The sequence below is a fragment of the Ovis canadensis genome, chromosome 1 (genome assembly GCF_042477335.2).
Source record: "Ovis canadensis isolate MfBH-ARS-UI-01 breed Bighorn chromosome 1, ARS-UI_OviCan_v2, whole genome shotgun sequence".
Classification (NCBI taxonomy): domain Eukaryota; kingdom Metazoa; phylum Chordata; class Mammalia; order Artiodactyla; family Bovidae; genus Ovis; species Ovis canadensis.
In genome coordinates this window covers 228,823,966-228,833,648 of record NC_091245.1, presented here as the reverse complement: position 1 = coordinate 228,833,648, position 9,683 = coordinate 228,823,966, and the positions used below count along the sequence as shown (strand labels likewise).

Below are 9,683 nucleotides of genomic sequence, written 5' to 3'. Positions count from 1 at the left end.
GAGGCAGGAGTGAGGGAAGATGGAGTGAAGGTTTTGTTTCTTCTCTGATGGACTATATTAATTGGGAAGAACTTCTGCAGTTGTTTTGTCTCATTTATGGCTGGGGCTGCCACCAACATTGGATAATGTTTGACAAAATTAATTTATGAGAATGCTTTCTGGAAGTTCATTCTCTAGGATCCGGGGATAAAGAAAACATGCTTCAGTGCATTTGATGGGGTGAAATTTGACATGGTCAAAGTGTGAGGTACCATGTGGGGATGCAGTTACTGAAGTAGATTGACTATGTTAGAGGAACACAGAAGAGTTGAATGCATCTCTAGAAAGGAGGAATAACAGGGTTCCTATAATGAATCACTCCTTTTGGAGGACCAATAGGACCTCCATATTTTAAATAATTCTCCTTTCTGGGGTTATTGAATTGTAAGTGGAGGAATGAAACCTTCCTATTCTCTCCAACACACTAGTGAAGGGTGTCAAGCTGTGTTAAAAGTTTACTGAGGATCTGGCAAATGATCATTTTGGAGCTTTGTCCAAATCTTTGTTCAGCAGAGGGAGGCCCAGAGCTGAGTTGGCTGTTGGCAATGGAAAAGGCAAACTTAATTTTTCTGCATAAGAAAGTGGAAACTATTTTTTCTCCTGAGAAGCTGTTGGCAGAAAACAGAATGGAGTCAGGTGGAACCAAGAGATAGGTGTGTGACTGAGCAGCATGGGAGAATGACCAAAGGATTTTAGAACAGAGTTGTGCAATCAGTTTTGTTTGCTTGGGCAAGGAGATGATCAGAACATGTTACACTCTAAGGGAAATACAGTTGCCTTGAGGATTGCACTCCTTTGTGAATGTCTCTGTCTTCTTAACCTTTTGTAATGATTCTTACACAGCCACATGTTGCACTTTTCCTGAGCCCTGTACTCCCAAAAGCAACAAAAGAAATCCCCTACCCCAGCTTTTGGGTTCCAGAAAAGAGCTAACCCCAAAAGAAAACTTTGACCTTGCCTGTTCCAAAATAAGCCCCTTTGGATCCTGCCTCAAGACTCCATTAAGATATGTGGATTACTCTTTGTTTATTCAACTCTATAAAACTCCCAGACCCTCTTCCTTTCCTTTGAGATGCATCTCACTAATGAGTAGTCTCTCTATTGCAACCACCTAAATAAAATCATAGCCTACATAAATACAACCTAGGGAAGGTTAAACACCTTTAAGGAAATGTAAACCTACAAAAGTTAACAACTGCAACTAATTGTCTTGTGCATTTTTGTCTTTCACAGTTTTGGTGCCAGAAGGACTTGGATTGAATTGGTCCTCTGGGCGAATTCTCCTTTGCTTCACCCAGATAAAGAGTCTTTTCCAAGCCCTCTGTGCTCCTTTCTTGACTGACTGTCTGGGTCCATAAAAAGTGAGTCCAACTCCTGGTTCTGTTCTCTGGACCCTTGTCCACTGGTACAATGATAAGGATTTAATATTGATTCTTTTTTAAACAATTAATTATTAATTTATTTTTACTTTTGGCTGCATCTGCTCTTAGTTGCAGAATGTGGGAGCATGCAGGATTCTCTCTAGTTGCAGAGCTTGGGCTCCAGAGCCAGGGAGCAGGCAGGCTTAGTTGTTGCAGTACTCCAGGCTGAGTCGCTCCACGGCACACGGGATCTTAGTTTCCTGACAGGGATCAACCCTGTCCCCTGCATCGGAAGGTGGATTCTTAACCACCGGACCACCAGGGAAGTCCCCATTATTGATTGTGAGTACTGTTTTGATTTCTGGTGCTGGCTTTTGTTTTTATGGTTTGAAAATTTGGTGATCTTTGAAAACAGGTTAATGGTTTAAAGAGATCCTGTTTATATTGGGTAAAAGACAACAGAGAATCTGATTTGTTAGTCATTGTGTTTCTCTCTCAGTCTACTTTGAGGTCAAATCAATTAAGAATTTGTACCCACTGGAAAGAATACAGCTCTTTTGTCAGTCTGTATTTCTGTGTTTATGCTTGACCCATGGCCAGATTTTAGAATTAAAGTCATATGCTTTCTCTTTCTTTGTATGGTTGTAGGTCTTTGATTTAAAAAATCCTTTAACCTTTCATTGGGTGAGTGTATAATATTTTTTTATCTCTCAATACTATTACTAAATTGAATTATAAAATATCTTAAAAGAATTTCATTTGATGGCCTGGAGATAAAATAGTACTTATATAAATTGAAGATTCCTAAAATTCCCAGAAGTTAGCGAAATTTACCTCAAATATTTTCAGTGTGAAAAAAGAGGTATGTTTATAGAAACTAACTCAGAAATATTTTAAGAATTCCAGTTCATATAATTATGGTAAATCTTTGGCAGATAAGACTACTTTAATAATTTTGGTTTAATTAAAAACAGATATGGATGGAGTTACCACCATTAAGTATAACACAAATGTATATTTTTATTTTTATAGAGTAGGTTCTTCCTAAACTTATGTAAGTTCACTGATATAGTAAACTACAATTACTTGAAGTTGGTGTCTAAGATTATGAAAAAGTAATATGAATCTAATCAAATTATTATTCTGGCCAGCTTTCATTTTTGAATTTTAATTAATGAATAAATTAATTTTTGTGCTGGGTCTTTGCAGCTATGAGCATGCTTTCTCTAGTTCAGGTGAGCAGAGGATACTCTTCATTGTGGTGCATGGCCTTCTCATTGTGGTGTCTTTTCTTACTGCAGAGCACAGGCTCTAGGGGACACAGAATCGGTAGTTGTGACTTGCGGCTCTGGAGTGCAGGCTTAGTAGATATAGCACACACGTTTAGTTGATCTACACATGTGGAATCTTCCCAGATGAGGGGATCAAGCCTATATCCTCTGCATTCTCAGGCAGATTCTTATCCGCTATACCACCAGGGAAGTCCTATTCTGGCTAAATTTATGTCAATAAAAGTTCCATTTTACAGTTTGTAGGTTTCTAGTTGGCTTAATTAATGAATATGCATTGGATACCCACATCATTTTTAAGTAAGATAGAATATTGAAGCATTAATTACCAGGCATAATTTTAAGTTTATACTATTATTTTCCTTTTGCATGTGACAGAGAGACTATATATGTATATTTGGGTCTTAAAATGTGTTCACGTTTGCTGTTTTGAGAAGTTATACTTTAACAGCTGTAAGAGGTTGTGAGATGTGTATTCACGAGCTTGTCTACTCTCCTGAAAAATGCTGGTGTGTAACAGTTCACATTATTCACCTCCTAGTTTTCTCTGTGAATAGAAGCTACTGTGGTTGAAAGTGATAATTAATATACATGAATGAGACTCTGTTAGGAGCAATAGTGGCAAAGAAGAACAACTTTGTATGCAAGACATGCAAGATGTATTTTTGTCAAAAGAGAGAGTAGTATTGTTTTAAAGTAATATAACTGGTTGTTCTAGAATAAGAAATGAAAGGTGTACGACAAAACTTAATGGATATAGGAAGTTGTAAAACTTTTCTAGAAAGGGAATTTTATTTGTTGAAATCAAAGCTGGCTAAGGTTTTTATGGATTTATTTATAATATTTTCATTTTTAAAAAAATTTAATTTAATTTAATTTTTAATTTTTTTATTTTTTAAATTTTAAAATCTTTAATTATAATATTTTCTAAAGGAGTTTGGGAATCAAATTATACTAATGCAAAACTAGAGTTTGATTTTCTTTATCTCAAAATGGCAAAATTTTCTGGGATTATGGGTCTCCTCTTAGTAATAGATTGTAAATGGTTATTAGCTTCTGCATAGTTTATCTAGATAACAGAGATTCTGTTATAGAATAATCTTCTGTGGTTTATGTTGGCTTTATTGTTTCCTTGATTATTTAAAAAAACAAAGACCTCTCACATTAAAGTTTTCTATAATCATGTTATTTTTTATATTTATTTTTAAATGTTTTGTTGCTACTTTGAAATGAGTTGTATTGTCATTCAGGTACCCATGATCCAATTCTTTTTTTTAAATATAAATTTATTTATTTTAATTGGAGGCTAATTACTTTACAATAGTGAATCTCCTAACAACTTTTGATTATTTTTTTTTCCTTCCCCAACTTGAGTCATATCTTTTGTGGCAGAAACTGCCTTTTGTATTTCTAAGAGAGCCCTCTGGAAATCACAAAAGATTTATTCTTTCACCATGTAAAAAAATGCTGTTAGAAATTGTTAATTTGGGGGGATGATGAGCTGCTTGGGAAGTATTGTCAAATCCAAAGAAATGTTTAACCATCCCCAGGTCATTCTTATATGGGTAAGCATTATTAAAACAAATATTTCTGAAATTATATGCTGTATGGAAGGTCCTAGAGATTTGTTAATGCTCTTAGTGCCCATGAGATGTTTTTATTTATCAGGGTCCTAGGAGAAGGAAATGGCAATCCACTCCAGTGTTCTTGCCTGGAGAATCCCAGGGATGGCGGAGCCTGGTAGGCTGCCGTCTATGGGGTGGCACAGAGTCAGACACGACTGAAGCGACTTAGCAGCAGCAGTAGCAGTGTTGCTTTGCCTGATATTAGACAACATTGTAAGGTTACCATATTTTCAAAGTATAATTTCAGTTATTTAAAAAATTATTTTACATCATGTTGTCAGTTATTTTTTAAAACATCACTTTGGTCTAGAGTTACTTTTTAATTTGAATTTAACATCTCACACACTACTAGTTTTCGATGGAGGATTAACATCACTTGCTAAAGGAATTTTATTAATGTATAGATGTTTAAGAACTACTCTGTAACTACTCCAGACTTAGACAATCTCTTTATTTGATATTCTTGATATTTACTTTTTATAACTACATGTTTGGTATAGTCATGGTAAATTATATCTCAGGATTAGTATATGTTATACCTGAAGATTTTTTTCTTTGTAAAGATGTTGCTACTGCTGCTACTGCTAAGTTGCCTCAGTCGTGTCTGACTCTGTGCGACCCCAGAGACGGCAGCCCACCAGGCTCCCCCATCCCTGGGATTCTCCAGGCAGGAACACTGGAGTGGGTTGCCATTTCCTTCTCCAATGCATGAAAGTGAAAAGTGTAAGTGAAATCGTGTCTGACTCCTAGCGACCCCATGGACTGCAGCCTACTAGGCTCCTCCATCCATGAGATTTTCCAGCCGAGAGTACTGGAGTGGGGTGCTGTTGCCTTCTCCATGTAAAGATGTTAATCTATTTTTATAAATTAGATACAATATCTACTCTTCTTTGAAAATGGAATAATAATTATGTTTATAGACATGTCTAAAACTTTTAAGACTGACTTTTATCTAGTTATCTAGTTTTATATGCCATAGAAACAACTAAATTTCATTTCCATTATTCTTATAATGAACTCTCATTAGATCTTTCTCTTTTGAAAATTATCAATAATATATTAACCACAGCTATTTTATATCTTTTGTCATCTAGAGATAGTCTGTTTATGTTTCTGTAATACTTTCCTAAAAGCATTTATAATCAGCTATAGCCAGAGCACTTTGTTTTCAATAAAGGACTGTTTTAGAGGCCCATGGAAAAGGACCATATACAGTACATTTGGGCACAGGCTTTTTTTTTTTACTTTTAAGGTCTTAATTCTATCAGGAACATGAATAAGAAAATAATATTTTTTTAGCAGAGTTCTTGGACTAATTTTTTTTTTAATGTTTCAGACAAACTTAATTGGAATTGATCAATATAGTTTTAAAAAAATATTTTTATTGGAGTATAGGGCACTGGTATGGCTCTGAGGTGATAACCGACATCCAAGAATAAAGGATAGGCCCCAGCAAGACAGTAGGATGGGCGAAATCATGTTTAGAATCAAACCCCATACCTGTCAGAAAGGCTTAGAAGGCTCAAACAAAACTTGTGTGTGCCAGGGCCCAGAGACCCCACAGAGACTGAGACAGAACTGTGTTTGAGTGTCTCATGTGGAGGTATGGATCAGCAGTGGACTGTCACAGGGGCAGGTGCTCTGGGTGCAGCAGACCTACCTGGGTATGGCATAAGCCCTCTTGGAGGAGGTCATCATTAACCCCACCATAGAACCACCAGAACTGACACAGGACTGGGAAACAAACTCTTGGCGGGCACAAATAGAACCTTATGCGTACCAGGGCCCAGGAGAAAGAAGCAGTGACCCCACAAGGGACTGACCCAGACTTGCCCATAAGTGTCCGGGAGTCTCCGGCGGAGGCGTGGGTCTGCAGTGGCCTGCTGCAGTGCTGGGAGCATTCAGTGTAGCAGTGTATATATGGGACCTTTTGAAGGAGGTCACCATTATCTTCACTACCTCCTCTATAGTTTGGCCCCAGGTAAATAACAGGGAGGAAACACAACCCCACCCTTCAGCAGAAAATTGGATTAAAGATTTACTGAACATGGCCCCATCCATCAGAACAAGACCCACTTCCCCCCTCAGTCAGTCTTTCAGGAAGCTCCCCTAAGCCTCTTATCCTTTTCCATCAGAGGGCAAACAGACTGAAAACCACAATCACAGGAAACTAACCAATCTGATCACATGGACCACAGCCTTGTCTAACTCAGTGAAACTATGAGCCATGCCCTGTAGGGCCACCCAAGACAGATGGGTCATGGTGGAGAGTTCTGACAAAATGTGGTTCACTGGAGAAGGGAATGGCAAACCATGTCAGTATTCTTGCCTTGAGAACCCCACGAACAGTATGAAAAGGCAAAAAGATAGGACATGGAAAGATGAACTTCCCAAGTCGGTAGGTGCCCAATATGCTACTGAGATCAGTGGAGAGATAACTCCAGAAAGAATGAAAAGATGGAGCCAAAGCAAAATAATACCCAGTTTGTAGATGTGACTGTTAATAGAAGCAAAGTCCGATGCTGTAAAGAGCAATATTGGATAGGAATGTTAGGTCCATGAATCAAGGCAAATTGGAAGTGGTCAAACAGGACATGGCAAAAGTGAACATTGACACTTTAGGAATCAGCAAACTAAAATGGACTGGAATAGGTGAATTTAACTCAGATGACCATTACATCTACTACTATGGGCAAGAATCCCTTAGAAGAAATGCAGTAGCTATCATAGTCAACAAGAATCCGAAATGCAGTACTTGGATGCAATCTCAAAAATGACAGAAGATTCTCTATTCGTTTCCAAGGCAAACCATTCACTATCACAGCAATCCAAGTCTATGCCCCGAGCAGTAATGCTGAAGAAGCTGAAATTGAATGGTTCTATGAAGACCTACAAGACCTTCTAGAACTAACACCCCCAAAAGATGTCCTTTTCATTATAGGTTCAGTTCAGTTCAGTCACTCAGTCGTGTCTTTGTGACCCCATTAATCGCAGCATGCCAGGCCTCCCTGTCCATCACCAACTCCCGGAGTTCACTCAGACTCATGTCCATCGAGTCAGTGATGCCATCCAGCCATCTCACCCTCTGTCATCCCCTTCTCCTTCTGCCCCCAATCCCTCCCAGCATTATAGGTTACTGGAATGCAAAAGTAGGGAGTCAAGAAATACCTGGAGTAACAGGAGAATTTGGCCTTGGAGTACAGAATGAAGCAGGGCAAAGGCTAATAGAGTTTTACCAAGAGAACGCCCTGGTCATAGCAAGCACCCTCTTCCAACAACACAAGAGAAGACTCTACACATGGACATCACCAGATGGTCAATACTGAAATCAGATTGATTATATCCTGTGCAGCCAAAGATGGAGAAGTTCTATACACTCAGCAAAAACAGGACTGGGAGCTGACTGTGGCTCAGATCATGAACTCCTTACTCTCAAATTCAGACTTAAAATGAAGAAAGTAGGGAAAACCACTAGACCATTCAGGCATGACCTAAATCAAACCCCTTGTGATTATACAGTGAAAGTGAGAAATAGATTCAAGGGATTAGATCTGATAGGCAGAGTACCTGAAGAACTATGGACGGAGGTTTCTGACATTATATAGGAGGCAGGGATCAAGACATCCCCAAGGAAAAGAAATGCAAAAAGGCAAAATGATTGTCTGAGGAGGCCTTTTATAAAGAAGTGAATAGAAGAGAAGTGAAAGGCAAAGGAGAAAAGGAAAGATATACCCATTTGAATGCAGAGTTCCAAAGAATAGCAAGGAGAGATAAGAAAGCCTTCCTCAGTGATCAATGCAAAGAAATAGAGAAAAACAATAGAATAGGAAAGACTAGAGATCTCTTCAAGAAAATTAGAGATACTAAGGGACAATTTCATGCAAAAATGGGCTTGATAAAGGACAGAAATGGTATAGACATAACAGAAGAAGAAGATATTAAGAAGAGGTGGCAAGAATATACAGAAGAACTGTACAAAAAAGATCTTCATGACCAAGATAATCATGAAGGTGTGATCACCAACCTAGAGCCAGACATCTTGGAATGTGAAGTCAAGTGGGACTTAGGAATCACTACGAACAGAGCTAGTGCAGGCGATGGAATTCCAGTTGAGCTATTTCAAATCCTAAAAGATGACGCTGTGAAAGTGCTGCACTCAGTTCAGCAGCAAATTTGGAAAACTCAGCAGTGGCCACAGGACTGGAAAAGGTTAGTTTTCATTCCAATCCCAAAGAAAGGCAATGCAAAGAATGTGCAAACTACTGCACATCATCTCACACACTATTTGCACTCATCTCACACACTAGTAAAGTAATGCTCAAAATTCTCCACACCAGGCTTCAACATACGTAAACTGTGAACTTCCAGATGTTCAAGCTGGTTTTAGAAAAGGCAGAGGAACCAGAGATCAAATTGCCAACATCCATTGGATCATCGAAAAGTAGGAAAGTTCCAGAAAAATATCTTCTGCTTTATTGACTATGGCAAAGCTTTGACTTTGTGGACCACCACAAACTCTGGATAATTCTTAAAGAGATGGAAATACCAGACCACCTCACCTGCCACTTGAGAAATCTGTATGCAGGTCAGGAGGCAACAGTTAGAACTGGACATGGAACAACAGACTGGTTCCAAATCAGGAAAGAAGTACATCAAGGCTGCATATTGTCAGCCTGTGCTTATTTAACTTATATGCAGAGTACATGATGAGAAATTCTGGGCTGAACAAAGCACAAGCTGGAATCAAGATTGCCAGGAGAAATATCAATAACCTCAGATATGCAGATAACACCACCCTTATGGCAGAAGGCGAAGAAGAAGTAAAGAACCTCTTGATGAAAGTGAAAGAGCAGAGTGAAAAAGTTGGCTTAAATTTCAGCATTCAGAAAACTAAGATCATAGCATCTGGTCCCATCACTTCATGGCCTATAGATGGGGAAACAATGGAAACAGTGATAGACTTCATTTTAAGGGGCTCCAAAATCACTGCAGATCATGACTGCAGACATGAAATTAAAAGACGCTTGCTCCTTGGAAGAAAAGTTATGACCAACATAGATAGCATATTAAAAATGAGAGACATTACTTTGCCAATTTTGCATCTAGTCAAAGTTATGGTTTTTCCAGTAGTCATGTATGGATGTGAGAGCTGGACTACAAAGAAAGCTGAGCTCCAAATAACTGATGCTTTTGAACTGTGGTTTTGGAGAAGACTCTTGAGAGTCCCTTGAACTGCAAGGAGATCCAACCAGTTCTTCCTAAATGAAATCAGTCCTGAATATTCATTGGAAGGATTTATTTGAAGCTAAAACACCAGTACTTTAACCACCTGATGCGAATAACTGACTCATTTGTAAAGACCCTGATGC

General features: G+C 38.4%; 1 long non-coding RNA gene across 1 annotated transcript in view; it reads left to right on the top strand.

The window, feature by feature from the left end:
- Positions 1-1,526: 1,526 nt before the first annotated feature.
- The window catches only part of LOC138424290 (uncharacterized), a 173,590-nt gene continuing 165,433 nt past the window's right edge, over positions 1,527-9,683 (top strand). The window contains exon 1 of the long non-coding RNA XR_011250730.1: positions 1,527-1,742. This is a non-coding gene — a long non-coding RNA (uncharacterized lncRNA). The remainder of the gene's footprint in view (positions 1,743-9,683) is intronic.